General features: G+C 42.4%; 1 protein-coding gene, 1 long non-coding RNA gene and 1 other non-coding gene across 3 annotated transcripts in view; 2 read left to right on the top strand and 1 right to left on the bottom strand.

Moving 5' to 3' along the window:
• The window catches only part of EVA1A (eva-1 homolog A, regulator of programmed cell death), a 205045-nt gene that overhangs the window by 112322 nt on the left and 74521 nt on the right, over nt 1-18202 (top strand). The window lies entirely within an intron of this gene.
• Nucleotides 8444-18202, bottom strand: part of LOC136358731 (uncharacterized) — a 152982-nt gene continuing 143223 nt past the window's right edge. The window contains exon 2 of the long non-coding RNA XR_010743159.1: nt 8444-8476. This is a non-coding gene — a long non-coding RNA (uncharacterized lncRNA). The remainder of the gene's footprint in view (nt 8477-18202) is intronic.
• Nucleotides 12489-12560, top strand: TRNAC-GCA (transfer RNA cysteine (anticodon GCA)). Its single transcript has one exon. It is a non-coding gene; the product is annotated as a tRNA-Cys (tRNA).

Raw genomic sequence — 18202 nt, 5'->3', positions numbered from 1 at the left:
GTTTTTCTGCTTAATCCTGATCAATCATCAGCTCTTTGGGCAGTCACTGTGCTTCCTTCTGCCTGGTGTGGTTAGACCCTGGGGCTGTTTGCTCAGCATCTGGCAGGAGAGAGCAGCAGCCTCCCCACCTCCCTGGGGTTTTGGTTTATGCATCCAGTGCAGACATGATCACACAGATGTGAGGCGTCTCTGCTTTCAGTGCCTACAGTTGCTGTTGAACTTTATCGACATGAAGCTTCAGAATGATCAGGTGTTAAGCTCCTGCCTGACATGTCCATTGCTGTCATGATAATTCACTCAGTCATTAATTCAATGACAGTCTTACATTTATATTTCTTTCTTGTTGTTTCTTATTGTTATAAATTTTATTATTATGAAAAATAACTAATATTAAATTCTCTTCCTCTCTACTTTTTCCCCAGTGAAAAAAAATCAAATCTCTGGGGATATAGCTCAAGATTACATACTAACACACATTTTTTAACGTGCTGCATATTGATCAAAGGGTCTGACTTCTGCTGCGGGAAAGCTGTGTCTGATTCCCACAGGGAGGAAAGGCAAATTTTCTTCTCTGTGTTATTAGAGATGATCAAAACCTTCTGCAGATGCCTTGGGTATCAATGAAGAATGAAGTATAGGATGTTGGTGCAATGTTGTGGCTCTATTTTGGGAGGATTGAACCACCTAGTAAATTGGAGTTGGAATATGTGTAATGTAAATTTTCTGTCAAATATTTCTTAGCTTGTTACAGTAGTAACAAACAAGTGGATTTTCTTTCCTTCTTCACCTCATAATTCTTTGTCCTTTAAGTTGTGCTGAATTAGGTATGAGGGTACCTCTGACAGTACAGAAAATTAAATGGGGAAGGCACAGACACTGGTTTGTTCTTTGTTTTTCTTTCCTTCCTGTTCCCATTCAGGGTTGTCAGGGTAGTGATTTTCTCTTAAGCAACACTTAGGCCTATGCATATGTTTGCATTTAATTTCCAGATGGGGAGGCAGGCCTCTAATAACAGTGTGAGCTGCTGCTTTATGGACCTGGCTGTCTGAGTGACTTACCTTCCTTTTGCAGCTGGCCAGGAGACTGAGCCCCACACCCAGGATGCTGACACACTCATGGCTGAGCCAGGCTTTTGGGCTCTCAAACTAGACTGGTGCAAAAAATGATTTACCTGTCCCAGGATGTGAAAAGGTTCACCAGCTCTTTACATATGTGGGGCTCTTGAACCCAAGATCATACAAACTGCTTTACTTTCTGGCATGACTGCTCTTCATAAATGTGTTTCCTGAACTCTTGGGCAGATTTTATTCAAGGAAGTGGATTTAACCATTAGCATTGACATTTTGGTTATGGCAAAAATATTTTCCTGTGTAGAGGGACTTGTAATGATCCCTCTGTTTCTCTGTAAGTGCTCCTCTGCAGACTTTCTGAAGGATTTCTGTGTCTCTGTCTCTCAGGGCTCTCATCCTGGCTTGGAGAGTTGTGTTTTCCTGAGGGATCTTACTTAGCAAGTTGTAGGTCTCAGTGTAGCTGGTCCAACTCCCTTTGAAGCTCAAGACTAAAGGTTTGGACTAACAACCTGTAGTATAAGTAGAAGGTTGCAGTACTGAGTGCACAGACATATTGATCTGAATAGGAATGCATTTGCAAATAGATGTGTTATTAAACACACTCTAATGCTGACCAGATGTAGCTGTCTACAGTATAATAAGCTACATATGGACTAGATACCTTGGCCTCCCTTTGTAGTCAGTATATGAAAAGAAAAAGGCATTTCTAGGTTGCAGTTCATCTCATTTTCAAGTAGGTATCTCAGGTACCCCTTACAAGTGCTTGTTTTCCTCTTTCATTTTTAAAGGAACCCATGGTGACTGGACCAGATGTGAATACCTGCATTGTTGACATCTGAATTTATGCCAGATAGCTCTTAACTTGAATATGTTTTCTAGAAATCATCTATTTTCAATAATTATTTCTCATTACTTTCCCAAATCTTCAAACCTCATGATGTTTAAATTAATGTCAAGCACGTTGTTGATTACAATTTTACTAAATTGCTTCAAATAATTTCTTTTTTTAAAACATATTATCCTTTAACAGTTTCATGTCTTATTACCAGAAAAGTAGAAAATTAGTACATAGTTAAATAATATCTGCTTTGTGTAAATAATGTCTCTTCTGAAGAGTTCTTATCCTTCAGTCAGTTTGAACCCTTTTTTGCAGCATGGGATTTAGTTTTTGCTTCTGATTCTGAATGTAACTATCCAGAGGTTTCACAGTCAAGGAAATTTGTTTTTGTACTGCCTAGATATGTAGAGCTCAGTAGCCCATATTTACACATAAAGTGGTATTTTAGACAATTTGGTTTATTTATAGATCCGGCCTAATATTTGCACAATCTGTCTTTGATGTTTCAGCCTAGGGCCTTTCAAAAGCACTCAACAGTCATATTTAACTGGATCCTGGGTATTTGACCAGCTGAATTATTCTTGGATCAGTGCTGACAATAATGGGCTCTCACACACAGAATGCCCATATGGACAGTTACATGTTGACGTCCCAGCTTCTTGTCACTGTGCAAAGATGAAACCTTGGGAAGGGTTTATCTTTGTCTGAGGGATGCAGTGGTCTTAAATATAGTTTCCTTGCTCTGGCAGCTGTTCCTGTGGCGGACACAAGAATGCAGGAGAGAGGAGTGTTGCTATTTATTTCTGTTTTTTACCCATGTTTGAAAACAGTGGATCCCAAAAATGGACATGGCAATGACGTCCTTCTTACAGCACAGAAAAGCAAAGATTCTCTCCTCTATTTTGAGACATCAAAGGAATCCATGTCCTTCTGGAGTGCATTTCCTTTTTCAGTTAGTGAAAATAGAAAACCTTTCCTAATATTTTGTTTCAGTGGAAGCTTACCCAACTCAAAAGCAGGGGTTTGCTGTTAGGACTAGAGTTTGTAACATTGAATACACCACAGTTCTAAACCAGAAATGTCTTGAATCAACATAAGAATAACATCTTGCCCCATGTCAAGGTCCTGGTGGTGTTTATGCACTGTATCAGGCAGAATGCTCCTGCAGAGCCTGTTTCACCAGCTCTGAGTGGTGTTTGTCCACATGGAAGCAGCTGGGGTGACACCAGCAGATCCATGAGAGCCTCCACAACCCTCCTGCTCTCTGACTGCCCAGCCATCCTGCGTGCCCAGCTCTGCAGGGGAGGTTCTGTCTGGTTTGGAGGACATGCTGCAGCCAAACCTGTAAGGAGCTGTTTGCTTGGACAACCTGTGTCACCTGAAGAAGGGACCAGGCTCCTTCAGTGAAGTGAACGCCTCCAGAAACACAGGGAAAGTCCCCTGAGCACGGCATTTAGTGCATGCAGCTTCCAACTAGGTCCTGTGGTTTGTGAGGCTCTACCAGGAGCTACCCAGCCCTGATCTTGGCAAAAGCCAACACAGCCTAATCAGAGCCTTTTCCAGCTGGCTCCAAACCCATCAGCACCATCAGCGAGTCTTGCAGCATGCCATGCTTGGCCACTCCACTGTCCCTGCCCCATGGAAGTGTCCTGGGAGTTACTGGTGTTGGTTCAGTGCCTATTGGTGGGAAATCCCTGTGCCAGAGTGGGTCCCCCCAACTTGCAGCTCCTTCTGTGCCCTCATTGTGTCCCAAGCAGCAGAGGGGACAGGGAAAGAGTCTGAATGCATCAAGGAGGCAGCTATGACCTGCCAGGCATCCCTTATACTGGGCAGCCAGATTGGAGATTTAACTGTGTTTTGGAGAGAGTCCCCTTGGGCTACACTTGTACAGTAAAATGTTCCCTGGCCCTAAGGGCAAGTAGCAAGGCATAGCTCACATCTGAATAGAGGAAATCTCTATACCCAAACTAGCTGCAGTGAAAAATCCCTGGCTGTGCTGTCCCCATGGCCATGCCAGAGTGGAGAACAGACCAAAATACCTCTGGAAACTTTATAAGTTACAGTCTGTGTACAATTCCAAGCCAGTTCTTGAACCCTTTAGTTTATTAATATAGATATATCCTGGATTTGAAGTTCAGATAAAGGAGTTTTATTGATCATTATTCTTCCCGTCCCTCTTTGTTTATTCTTCAGTCTTTCTGGGATAACAGGCTGTGGCATTCATGAGCCTGGCATGCTAAAAAGATCCCTGCTTCAGATCAACACAGCTTTACTCTCATGAAGGGCAAAAAGAAAAACGGAGAAGTATTGAGACTCTTTGGGCCATGTCAGTCGGAGAATGAATCTGGCATTGGCCAGGGAATGGCCAGTGAACCCTGAACTTGGCTCCCGTCATAGTGAGAGAGCAAAAGAAGAAAGAGGTGAGGGCTGTGCCCTGCCACTGCAGGAGAAGCTGCCCCATTTTCTGTTCTTAGCCTGTTCTCAAATACTTTTGCCTGGTTCTTTCTCTCATTTTTGTTGCCATAAGGTTGGCAAAGCAAAGCCAGCTGATGCCAGTTGTTCCTTGTGCCCACAGGACACGGCCACTTGGCTACTCAAGCTTCCTCTTCTCCTTTTGCTGTTCTCCCTCTCTGAGAAAGGAGCAGCTGTTCTGTGCACCTCTGCCTGGGACATTCAGAGCAGGAGAATGTCTCTTCTCTCACACTAATGACCCTGTCCATGATTTCTCAGGCTACTTGGAAGGAAAAGAGATTGGACAACATCCATCATTATTTAGATTGGCAGTGGAAACCAAACTGGGCTAATATGATAACTTTGAAAAATACAAACTCCTGGAACCAGTGTTGCCTTTGGACATGTACATTCTAGTAGCATTTAATTTATTTCTTTAATTACCACTCCAAATCTTTAATAAATATTACTAGTTTGGTCTGAACTCTGGTTAGCTTTGAAGGTTCTTGGGATCAGATACTACTGCCAAGAGAAGCTGGAGCATTTTTATTCATTAACCAAGAATGACTCTGAAAGGGGCTTTGGGAACAGAAATATGGAGATATTGAAGTAAACTTCCTATTCAAAATTCTTAGATAACAGCTATTTCAGGGAGAAAATCCAAACTCCCTAAACAGGGTGGGCAGAAAAAGTCAGTAAGAGATGATGTCTTGTCCAAGTGGCTCCCTGGACCTGCTCCAAAACACTTTCAGTGGAGTCAACAGGTTTTGAGTCAGGTCTTGTGTCACTCTGTTCTGCAATAAACATAGAAGGATAGCAGTAATTGTAGACCATGGTGCTCATTTTGGTCACCATGATATTATTATAACAGATTCCCAATCCACAAACACACCCTTTCCTTTGCTAGCTGCTAGCTAACAGCAGATCCTGTGAACCAGACATGCTGTTGAAAGAGAGTTGCATATAATGTGGTTTCCCTAAGCCTTTCAAACATATTATAAAACCAGAGGAGCTGCAGTAATCATCATGATTAGTAAGCAGACTTGGAGCCTGAGTCTGAATCTGCTGTGAGTATAAACAACCTGTGTTTGTGTGCATCCTCCCTGCCTTTGGTGATGAGTGTTTCACTGTGAGATTAGGGGTTCAAGGCTCTGAGATAATGATTTCAGCTGTGTGCCTCTTAGCACTGTAGAGCCCATAGAATGTCAGAAAATTTATTGCTGTGACTTAGTTGCAAACTCCCTGGAGTGGACAAGGGTTGTGGACCTCATGATAAATAGCACACGCTAATATTTAGCAAATGATAATGCAGACCACAGAAAAGTGGGAATAGAGGAAAATATATTCCCAAGGGCTGACAACTAATGTAAAGAGCCAAGAAACAGTTTATAATGGGAGGGAATTTCCCCAGCTTCCCTCCTCCATGCATAAGTCACTGCATTTTGGATGCGTTGCACAGGGCCCATCACTGATCCCTCCAGCACCAAAGTTACTCCTGGCAGGAGTTCAGAACATACAAACTCACAAAGCCCTGCAGGCAGAGCAGACCTGATGTTTTCCAGCCCAGCTGGAAGGTGGTAGAGCCTATATTTGAAGCAGATGAAAGGGCTTGTGACTAAAGCTTAACTGGTTGTTTATAGGGCTTCTCTGATGTGTCTGTGCCATCTGCTTCATGCACAGGGCAGGCTCCTTCCCAGTTAGACCCTTTCCAGAGAGCTAAAAAATTCCCTCATCTTCTTTCACCCAACCAACAAGGACATATTTGTGCCAGAAATCTCCCTCTGCCTGGGATGTGCCCTCCTGGAAGAGTTTACGATCCCTGACTGTAAACAGAAGTGTGTCATTGCAGGGGATGAGGCACATACAGCATGATGTCAGGGGCTGGTGGGTGAGCCCTTCTGGGATCAGGGTCCCTTGGTGAGCTGTTGTACATGCATGTGTGCAGACAGCACTGTTCTGGTGAGTGCTGTGCCAAATCATGTCAGTCCTTGAGGCTGGAGGGTTTGTACAGCTGGTAAGGGGTTGGGGTAAGCTGGGGTGACCTATGGCCCCTTTTCTTTTATATGGCCTTTAAAAGAGGCAGTTGAAAGGTGGATGATGCCAACCAGCTGTGCCTGCCACTTCCCGTCTGGGATAGAGAAAGGCATGGTGAATTCTTGGTAAATGAGTAGAAAGGGAGGAGAGAGAGGGATGAGAGGGGCAAGTCACAGTCTTGAGACATGACAGGTCTACAGTGGATGAGGCAGCTTCCCCCTAATGCCTGCAGGAAATCTGGGTCATTAGAGGGTGATGGATGTCTTAGCAGAGCTGTCTGTCCTGTGGTGATGGAAAATGTCCACTTCATGCAGCACCACTGTGCTTAGTCCACAGCTGAAATGAGCAGACTCAGAGGCAGAGGGTGGCAATGCCTGAGGGCTTTAAATGTTATTTTGGGGTAGAAGATGAAAAATGATGCAGGTAAACAACTGATTATGAGAGGTAAGGCTTTGATTTGCAATTGAATTTGATTTTTCCTTCATTTGTGGGAAATGCTGACTGTCAGTAATCAAACATTCAGTTAAGACACTTTTGAGAGACAAGGATTAGAACTGCAGACTTGGGCTCATAAGGTGAGAATTAAAGTTTCCTGTGTGATTATATGGAAACTGCAGTAAAACACACATAAAACCAAATTGTGAGTCATGTGTTTCAGATGCTGGAAAGGGAGAGATGATGGATAGCCTGTGGCAAAATCCAATGTATGTACGTGTGACTGCAAAAGATCAGAAGGCATAAGCATCTGATTTAGAATACTTGTAGTGCAGAGGCAGATTCGTAGCATATGTCGAGAGCTTATAGGGAACAGACCAAGCAATATGTGATACCACACGCAGAGAGCCAGCACTCTGGAAACTTCCTTCTCCTGGGAAAAAGATCATGGAGCAACATTTATTTTAAAGAGGCACCCTCATGTTTTATATATTTGTGCTTTCTGTCATGATATTTGATAGCATTGCATTTCATCACTTGGAGACACGCTGCTTGGGAAGGCAGGCCTGGAGAGTACCTGTGCTCTGCTCAAACCCCTTTCCTGTGGCTGCATGCCATAATAGTCCCTTTATTTGGCCTTTGTGTGTTCTGAGAGCAAACTGTGTGTAGTTGGGTTGAACTAATGAAGGAGAGATGCACTGGGAGAGATGCACAGGAGGAGGACACCATGGATTAATAGACCCAAGGAGCAGTTCAGTGAGATGCTCACAAACAGCAAGTCCAACCCTTCCTCCTGAGCTCAAAAAGAAATTAACATGAACCCCGTACACTTTCAAACCCCTGTGCTCTCAAATAAAAGCTGCAATGCCCTAATTAAACCCACTTCTAACCCTGATTCCTTACACATAACACAGGGGAGCTGGCTGTCCTGCCTGTGCCCTCCCTCTGCCCACCCTGACAGCCCTTTTTATGAGCAGACTGGAACACTGTTCATTCACCTCTGGCTGTGGGCAAGCAGGAGCCTCTGATAGTGTGTCCTCCCTCTTGCTGGAGTGGAGGTGACTGGTGGAGGCACATCTCTACCAGCCAAAAGCCTCTCATCTGTGATGACACAGACCCTTCTGTCAACATCTCCTTCACACTGGATGAAATATCATTTGATTGAGGCCAGGGGGAGCAACCTTCCTCCTTCAGATCTGTTTTCCAGTGAGCAGGGGCTGCTTTCAGGTACTGAACAGGCAGCCAAGGCCTCTTACTGCTCTTTGCTGACACCATCACTCAGCATCCTCCTGCAGCATAGCTGGGGGAGTGGGGGGCCCTCTGGCTACTTTCCAGCCACCAACAGCTGCATGTTCTCCTCCAGAGAAGTGACTCTGGTCCCAGGGAGATGACCTGCTGCAATGGCATTTGGAAAGACCTGTAGCAAAGCAGCAGAAGGGATCATTTCTGGGATAAGAATGGTGGAAAAGACTACAGGAAGGAAAATGGCAATGACAGACATGGCTGGCAATAGGAGAGAAGTGGGAGTGATGGAAACGGAATGAAAGAGGAAACTCTGAGAGGAGCAGTTCAATCACTCTATAGACAATACAGGATACTTGAGCCAGGATTTCGATTTTTTTTTTTTTTTTTTTTTTTAATATTCCAGCTCTGATCTGAGTTACTGCAGAAGAATTGTTTTATTGTTCTGTGCCTGACTTTCCCCATTTATGAACCAGATAGTGGCCATTAGCAAACCTATAGCAGGTGAGGGCATCTTCAGATCCAAGCCTGGAAGTGTTGACACTTGAGCATTATTGATAGACATGTGGAGACAGCCTGTCTCTGTGAATACTTCTGCAAAAATCTTCTTTAGTCTCTTTAAAGTTGGCATCTCCTAGAGCACATGCACCAAACCTGAAGCACCTTCACAAGGTCTGACACTGGTACTTATGTCCTTAACTGTTCTGCCAGCTCATGACAGGTTTTGCAGTGTCTGGTGTCATGAGGGGAGGGTGCAGCAGAGCTCTGAGCACATCCCTAAGGACCAACCATCCAAAAGATTTGTCTGCAGTTCCAAAAGTGCAAATGGAGTCTCTGTCTGAATCTGTCCTGGAAGCCTGGACAGACCTGAGTGACCTTAGACAGGTCAGTTATTCCCTCTTTTCTTCATCTCTGCATTTTAAAAATGAAATATGAGGATACTTTGCAGAAGAGTGATGTAGGTAAGTTAGGTAAAGAGTAGGATGTGATGAGATGTATTCAGAATTCATGGAAGTGTTCAGATAAAAGTTCTCCATGAAGGTGGATGCTGTTATCTGCCATTCATCTGCCATTCACCTCACTGCACTCCACCCTCGGTCACTGATCATTAACATCACTCAGAGACTTGAAGTGATTTCCACAAATTGTCTGAGATGTGCCGCTTCTCATTTCAATAGGTCTTGGGCAAGACAACAGAAGAAAGTAATGCAGTGTCACAATGCTGATATCAAGCCAGTCACAGATGCTGATACCAAGAGACTTATTTAGTCCATTTTGATCTTTTTTTTCTTGCTTTTCTCTTCTCATCAAACAATCATTCCTGTAGTCTTTTCCACAGCTGTGTCTCTCTGAGATCCTTCCTTAGGACCTACATCTCAAGCCTGAAGCTCCTTAAAGAACTGGCCATTTCAAAGATCTTCACTGTGTCTTCAGCTTTGTACACATCTCTTTTCAGAACCTGAGTAAGTGATGAGGTTTTCAGGTAGAAGAATGACAGATACAGTTGTGGCTGTTGTATCTGATGTGGCTGCTGCTTGTGCTTCACCTGTACGTGTAGCAGAATCATGGAACTGGTGGTACACAGTAGGGAGCCAGGGATGTTCAATAATCTGGTGTTCAGTTACTTAGAGGTTTCACATCTTCTAAACCATGGCAGTATTTGGCCTTTATTTTCTCTCCTCTGTGCTGTCCCAGAACTGCCCTGGCCATTACTTATGCCAGTCTGAGTCACTCGGTGGCTGGAACAAGCTTCTCTCCGCATTAGTTTTTGGAAATGTTTGTGCTTTGGAAGGGTAGGGGCCCATATAGAGGACACTTCATTTTCTCCAATTTACATCATTTTGCTGCTCAGATGTTTGGTTGTTTTTTGGGGTGTGTATGTCTCCAAACTTCCAGAACTCTGTTGAAACAGCTATTTCTCGGCTGGTGATGGAAATTTGTATTTATGTTCAGTGGAATGACACAAAGAAATAAAGAGTTCTTTCTTCATGACCATGATTCCCTCCCTCCACCTTTAAATCACAAAAAGTTGACTATTCAGATGTGAAGCTGATCCAGAATCCTGTTCTTGTACTGAGGTGACCCCATATCCATGGCTGAAAAGGAGCTCTGATCTGTTCAAAGGGTGTCTGTAGGAACTACAGACAGGAACTTTTTCACATGCCAATATACCTTACTGCACTTCCTGTGGGTTAGCTGGCTTTCACCAAGTTGGGAAACATCCATGGAGCGCCGTGAGTGGAAGTGACATATTTACCTCGCCCTGTCTCCTTTCATCCCATTTTAGACCTCAAACTGTCTAACAGCATTAGGAGGCCCCACAGAAAGAGAACTTGAAGTCAGTACTGCTGGATTTACTGTATCTCTGTGCTATCTCCTGTCACTAATATTAACTGAATACATCAGGAATGGGGTGAGTTTTTAGGGATATGGGAAACAGGAAGATCTTAGAAATGAAACTTGGAAAACCAAATCTGCTTGCTATGTTTGCCATGCAATTAGTCGAGGAGCTGGCTCACATAGTTGTCTCTAAAAACCAGAAGAATCAAATGAGAACCAGAGGCAACCAGAGGAAAATATGTTGTATTGATCTTAACAAACAAGCAGCAGTCATTAAAAGAGTTAGTAACTCTCCAATAAATTTGGCTTCCATGTCTAGTGAAGGAGGCTAACTAAGGAAGGAAGAAGAATTTGCTGTGCCATGCATTCACATGAAGCCATATTTATATTATCTAACCCTCAAGAGAGTTACCAAAGTGGAAAGTAAATGACGGAAAAAGGAAAGCGTGAATTTTGTCATAATGGAATACTGGAAAAAAGACTAAACAAAGCAAATCTTTAAGCAGTTAAAGCAAACCTCATCCCTGGTGAAGAAGAGTTTATTGAATTTTCTGTGTGACTCAGAGCACATTTTAGTTATTAGTTTGATTTCTTTAGTGGCATGTAGGAATTACGCAGCCCCTCTACACATGTTGACTTCACCACTGAAAAGGAACATGGATGACAGACACATAGATTTGTAGGAAGGAAATCCAGACAAAATTAAGCACTTAGTTTGATCCAACTACAGGCCAAGTAGATGAAAAGAATATGGTCATTTAATCTGCGTAAATAAGATGTCTGTTCATGTACTGAGGCAAATAATATATTGTTTCATGAGGACTGAGCTGAAAATTTAATTTAATTGACTGGAGATGTGGATTATAAAGCAGACTGAAAACAGGCTGGAGGCACCAGAAACATATGGTGATGAATAATGGCCAAGACTTGGTGGAAGATACCTCAGGGGAACAGAAGGGAACAACAATGTTAGATTGTTTTTCCTCAAGATCCTTATTAATGGTTTGGAAGGAGGGTTTGCTATGGTAGCTCACTGTGGGATGGTGCTCATCTTGGGAGAGATCATGCTTTCCAAAGCACTATAGTACTAATAACTTTTGATCTGGCAAACTTCCGATGAATCAAAATCGCAGCAAATGATGCCAAAAAGTTCAGTCTGGGAACCTCACCTGAGTGCCAGAGAATGTACTTGTCTCTGTAGATGCTTCCAACAGAAGTCTCAATCCATGTGGTTCACCATTTAGAGCAAGCAAATTCTCTTAGTTCCCATTAAGGTTCAGTCTCTCCCATTTATTTATCTAATGTTCATCTGACTTTGCCTAGGCTGGATTCTCCGCACCAGAGCCTCCTGGCTGACCCCATGGACATGCTCTTTCACTGTCCTGGTATTTGAGCACGTATTGTGATTCCAGCAAGCATCTTGATATTACTAAATATTTCAGACAGAGGGCTGGTGAAGCAATAGCGACCTGTAGGATCTCTGTCTCCTAACTAAATTTACTGTTCTCCAGCCTGTTTCCAGAGGCCTTGGAACTACTCAGTGAAAGCTGAACTTCAGGACTATCCTTTGGGGAATATCACTGTTGCTTTGAGATGGAGATTCATCCCTGGAGTAAGCAGGTCACTGGTACTGTGATAGTGGGTGTTTAGCTGCCCTGTTGAGGGGAGAGAGGCATGGTGCTGGCTGAGAAAAGGGGTGGGCAATGCAGCTGGCCTTGCTTTGCACATCTGAGCAAAGGAGCTGGACAGGTAACCCTCTTTTATATCTGGAAAGAAGTGCAGTGAGGGAGTTAAAGGGAATGCAGAGTAATTATTCCATCATTTTGCAATTCATTGGCTGGCACTGTCCGTCACTAGCTATATGGTTCAGTTTTTATTCATTGATAAGACATTGCTGTGGTACCCCAGAAGTCCTACAACACCCCTGTGTGTGTCTTCTACAAGGCTCAGGAAGAAATGTAATGAGGCTGTGTGTGCTGGACCAGTTCTGCAAGGCTGGTTCATTTTCCATGTTGTGAACTCCTTGGGGCAGGGAATGTCCTAATGGGTTTAATTTGCAGGGAAGAATTGCTCAGGCAGGGGGTATAGCTCAGTGGTAGAGCATTTGACTGCAGATCAAGAGGTCCCTGGTTCAACTCCAGGTGCCCCCTCATGTGCTGCTTTTTAGGTCAGATATTAGAGAAACAATTCTTTATTGTGAGGGTGGTGAAGAACCAGAACAGGTTCTCCAGAGAAGTTGTGGATGTCCCAGCCCTGGAAGTGTTCAAGGCTGGGTTGGATGGGGCTTGGAGCAACCTTGGCTAGTGGAAGGTGTCCCTGATCATGGCAGGGGGCTGGAATGAGAGGATCTTTAGGGTCTCTTCCAACCCAAACCATGATTTTATGATTTTTTTGTGGTGTTAGGGAAACACACACAGTGCTTAGACATTGAGTAGAAGGATTGAGATTATGAAGGAAATTAAAGTATGAGCAGCCAAAGGGACAAGGCACAGCCAAAAAACAAGTGAAGATGGAGAGAAGGAGTGAGTGTTAACCACAGGGGCACATTTATTTCAGCCCCTGCAAGAATCTCCATTTTCTCTGCATAGTCTTCTGGTTTGGGTCAAGTCACTGCAAACTGTGGCAATCTTAGGGTCACAAATGCCAAATTTCCCTCTTCTTCTACACTGCTTGCCTGAAGGAAACATTCCTTGCATATTCCTGTGCTTAAGTGAACATTGGTTTGGGTCTTGAGTGGGAGGGATGACTCAGAACTAAGAATTAATTGCTTGATTCATTTTCTGATTATTCTTTACCAGTATTAGAAAAGGTGTTATTATCTGTTGAAAGATCATTATTTTAATTGTGCTTTGATAAGAACAGAAAACAAGGGAATCAGTTACTCACTGTGGTCCATGAGTAGTGTATTAAAGAAAAATGCAGAATCCCATGAAACTTTTCCCAAAGAGGACATTTATTAGGTTGTAAAATAACCTCCCACAGAAGCATTTGAAGCCCTGTCACTTAACTGATAAATTACTGAGGCCAAGAGGCCATAAGACCTCCCTAAATTAATTGCTGTTTGAACTAGAGTGAAACGTACAAAAAAATTGGTTTGAAGATTCCCAGTCACTGTAAGTATCTCCCAACCCTTGCAAAATTGTCAAAGAAACCAGATTTATATCTTTTCTAAATCTAGATTTAACTTCTACCTACTGGCCACTACGAGATCTTTTAAGGTTGGAGAAACTTTGTTAGCTAATTCCATTTCTCTCTTTGAATACTTATAGTCTGTGATTAAGAAACCTCTCAGCCTTTGTAAAATTAAAGATGTAAATCTTCTCATGTTTTTCTCAAGAATGAGGTTTCCCAATTCTTTATTCATTCTTGTGTCTTTTCCCTCAATTATTTTTAGTTCCTCAGTACCTGCAGCCTCTAGAATGGGCTCTGAATTCCAGCAGCAGTTGCACCAATGCCAGGTTGGGTTGTTATATAATTTCTTCGCTGCTTCTACTTGGTATTACATCTCTAGTACATGCATTATGCTGCTGAAGATGCCTATGTAATACCACTTAGATTCTATCACTTTCCAGGCTTTTCCCAGTTTTCTTCTGGTCTCCTTTCTCATGCCTGAGAATCAAGTTCCCCACTGTTTAATCTTACATTCAGGACTTTACTGAAATTCATACTGTTAGCTTGTGTGCAGTTTATGGAATTCCTCTTGGGGTTGTTTTGCTTTATTGTCCTCTGTATTCCATGCCACTTCCCAAAATTCCACAAACGTACTAAATAATAGTTTAACCTTTTCTTCCGTGTCAGCAATAAAAACATTAAATAGCAACTGGTAAGCCAACATCTATAGGGGGCTGAAAGTTCACTTGCTGAGTGAACATTTGCCATTTACTATTTAATTTGGAAAGGTATCAGCTGGTCTCCAATTAATCTACACTGTACTTTATTTATTTTAAACCAGCCAAGTATATTACTCAATAATTCAAATTTGGTGCTCTTCAAAAGCCCATTACCTCAACACAATTACTTTTATCAACCTTGTTTCTAGGGTCATCAAAACACAAGACTAGATTAATTAATAAGACTCCTTTTCCATTATGTCTTGTTAATGTATAGTAATTATTTATTTGTGGAACCCTGTCACAGACGTTCTGTGATTTTCCCCATGATTGATACACTGCAGACAAGCCCATGATGATAGGCCTAATTACCCCTTTTTAATGTGTGTGGTATATGGAGAGCATCCACTTATTTACCTCGTCCTAAAATCTTCCTGAAGCTTCAGGAAAGCATTGTGTTGCAGTGAGCTGGACACAAACAGCTACTGGATTTCACTAAGGAATTTAAATTTTTAATACCATTCTAAATGTGTCTGTTGGTTTTTATTATTGTATCATGCTCCCTTCTGAGTAGCTGTTTGCATACAGAATCTCTTGGGTATGTTCTCCTTGAGAAAAGAGACAGAGCACTCTTTGGAAGGATCACCTGACCTGGTCTGAACCCAACTATGTTATTTTTCATTCTTTTCCTGCACCCATCAGATGAGCATGGGAACATCTCCTGGTAGTGCATTAGGCAAAATCATCATACATCTTTCAACTATTGTTTTTATAACCCCTCCTCTGGGGAAGAGTGTCTGAAGTGCAGAATATTATTTTCTTAGGATTTTAAGGCAGTTTGACTTTTGTGAAATGTGTATCCTCTTACATATTTTAGAATCACAGCATCATCAAGGCTGGAAAAGACCTCTCAGATCATTAAGTCCAACCATTAACTCAGCACTGCCAAGCCCAACACTAAAGCATGTCCCTCAAAGCCACATCTACACATCTAAATATCTCCAGGGATAGACATTCCACCACTGCCCTGGCCAGCCTCCGCCAGTGCTTGACAACCCTTTCAGTGAAGACAGTTTTCTTCATATTCAATCTAAACCTCCACTGGTGCAACTTGAAGCCATTTCCTCTTGTCCTGTCATTTGTTACCTGGGGGTAGAAACTCATTCCCAGCTTGCTACAGCCTCCTTGCAAGTACCTCTGCCTTTTCCTCATTCTTTGTCACTATGTTTTCCTCTGCTTCTGGTAAAGGATTCTTCTTACCAACCCTTCTTTGGTTGGTAATGTATTTATATAAACCTTTTTTTTACAGCAGTAGCTGCACTTTTGTTTCACATAACAGATACAAAAGGATTGAACCGTCTAATTTAGTGAAACAGAATGGGATTTGAAGTAGTCTGCAGTTCCTAAAGGAATTTGTTCCACCATTTTGATGAGATCCTTTTTAATTTTCCCATTGATCCAGGGGATCATAATTGCTAACCATTGTCTTCTTCTGGTCCCTGACTATGTCTTGGAGATGACCTAACTGCAGACAACAAAGATATGGGCACAGAATTCCAGAGTTCTTCAGGAAACTGGAATAGACAGTGGAAGAGAGATTTGCTGTGCCATGATGTTCTCAGCTGGATGAGTTTCTTGTATCAAATATCTCTGTGCCCATACCTGTCCCACAGTTATATCCATCTCTCCAGCCTGACATGACAGACATTACTCAAAAATAGCAGAGAATGGGAGCTTAGCATCAGCCTTCCCTGTCAGCTCTGCTACTGCCTGTTGGAAAGAAACTTTCCTTCTCTGAGGCACTGGGGGTTTCAGGTTGAGATGTTGGAGTGGCATAAATTAGGAAGGGGGAATATTTGATTCAGGAATCCTAACTCAGAGTCTGGAACAGGCAAAGCTGAGTTCTGGGTATGCAGATTGGCCAATGATTAATGACTAAAACCCAACAGGGGCTGCGTTATAAATACAGAGATTTGTGTTATTTCTCACAGAATATCATTGTGCTTCTTTGCAATGGCCATGCTTGATACACACTGGAATTACTGAGAAGGTTTGCCATCTAATAACAAGTTTGGGCAAAATTTATAGGCTTCAGGGAGGTCAGGTGGTTTTATTTTGTTTGTCCTCTGATGGGTGATTGCCTTTTTTTTTTTTTTTTTTTTTTTTTTTTTTTTTTTTTTTTTTTTTTTTTTGTGTTTGTTTTGTGTGTGTATGGCTTTTTGGTTTGGTTTGGGTTTTTTTTTTGTTTGTTTCTGACAGCTAGCCTAGGTGGTAAGCTCATATTCATCACCTTCCTGAGCGTAGAAATACAACTCTGAGATATTGAAAATAATTAAAATTTAACATGACATGATTATAGACATGTAACTAAAACTCCTCAAGATCACCAATTCCCAAAGTTTCCTATTTTTGAAACCCTTTTTGGGACCAGAGTACAGTTTTCCTTTGCACATCCAGGTCTATGATCATTTCCAGTTTGGGACTTGGGACCCATCCTGGTTTGGGAACTCCTGTTACCACCCTGTAGGGAGTAAACCCTGTCCTTGCTGAGTCCCTTGGGTCACTGTCTGCACTTTCATGGGAATCTCTGTTTCTCTGTGCTCTATAACCCCTATTAAAAATGAGAAAGCATCAGCAGTGCAATGGAAGAGAGAGGTAAGTTTTAATCACTCCTCTGTCTGTTTCTACTCCTTCAATTTTCAAGAAGAGGATCAATGATCTCCTGTCTTCTTCTGTAGCACATGGGACATACTCATGGGTGAGTATTTCCTGGATGGATTTGGATTTGGGAACAGATCTTTGAATCAAGATCGTGGAGAATTTTGCAGGTTCCCCAGTGAGTTTTGCACTTTGATTTATATAATTGTTCATTGAAAATTTATGTCACTGTCATCAACTTAGTGCACCAAAGATGGTGTTGGTATCTGATACAAACTGACTGAAAATCCATCTTGCTATTAATAAATGGTATCTGCAAACACAGTGGCATTTTACTGTTCTTAAAAATTTGCCTGCTTTTGGCTGTGCTGTGGAAAAATAATGCCTGCTGGAGTGTTTCTGCCTCAGCCTGTCTTCTGATTGTGACCTGACATGAACTTGCTTATGTAATGCTCCCTAGCAGCAGTGCTGCTGCTGGAGACAGGGCTGTTCCTGTGAGCAGAGGTAGCTCCATAACCAATTTTAAAGGGTTCTTGAGCTATTCAACTTAACAAATGTGATGCCAGGAAGAAGGTTTCTTCCTGGACATATCACTGGCACTGGAAGCCAGGAGTGTTTTATCTCCAGTTCCTGTGTCAGGTGAGCTTGCTGAGAAGTGCTGGTTTTGTTCTTTTGTCTTGTTCTCTGTTGCCACAGACTCCTTGTTTTCTTGTGTTGCAGTTCCTCCTCTCCAGCAGATAAGGATGAGTATTGCAGTGAGGTGACTCCTGTTTGATAGGTGTCACCATGTGGATTGGGAAGATTTGATGTCTTGGCTCAGGATGATGGAGTTTCAATCAGTTGCCTTCACAGGAATATTGCTACAGCAGTCCAAGGCTCTGTGGCTGATGTTTCATGGCTTTAGTGTCATCATGTCTGCAGGAGTCAGTCCCAATGTGACATAATAAACAACAATATTTAGTTTCAGGCCAGGAATTTTCTTCATCCTTTATGATGTTTGTGGAAGTCATGATTTCTTTAATGTAGCACAAAGCTAACATATGCAAGGAATAGACACCTTCCAGATGTGCTTCCAGGCCTAAATCCAGGTCTAGAAATCCATACCATACTTCATTCAAGAACAATGGGAAGAGGGCCTGGATACCCCTTTATTTCCTTGAGCTGCCTCCATATTTCAAGAGCAGAGGCTTTGCAGCATGAAACTGTAATTTAAGGATATTCCTTTGCTGATTTCAAGCACTCAGTTCTTTGAATTTTAAGAATTAAGTGCTCTTGAGGTGGAAGTGATGTGTCTCAGCTGAAGT

Source organism: Sylvia atricapilla, chromosome 3, assembly GCF_009819655.1.
Source record: "Sylvia atricapilla isolate bSylAtr1 chromosome 3, bSylAtr1.pri, whole genome shotgun sequence".
NCBI classification, from domain to species: domain Eukaryota; kingdom Metazoa; phylum Chordata; class Aves; order Passeriformes; family Sylviidae; genus Sylvia; species Sylvia atricapilla.
The sequence above is the reverse complement of the archived record's forward strand: the minus strand, read 5'-3'. Positions and strand labels throughout refer to the sequence as shown.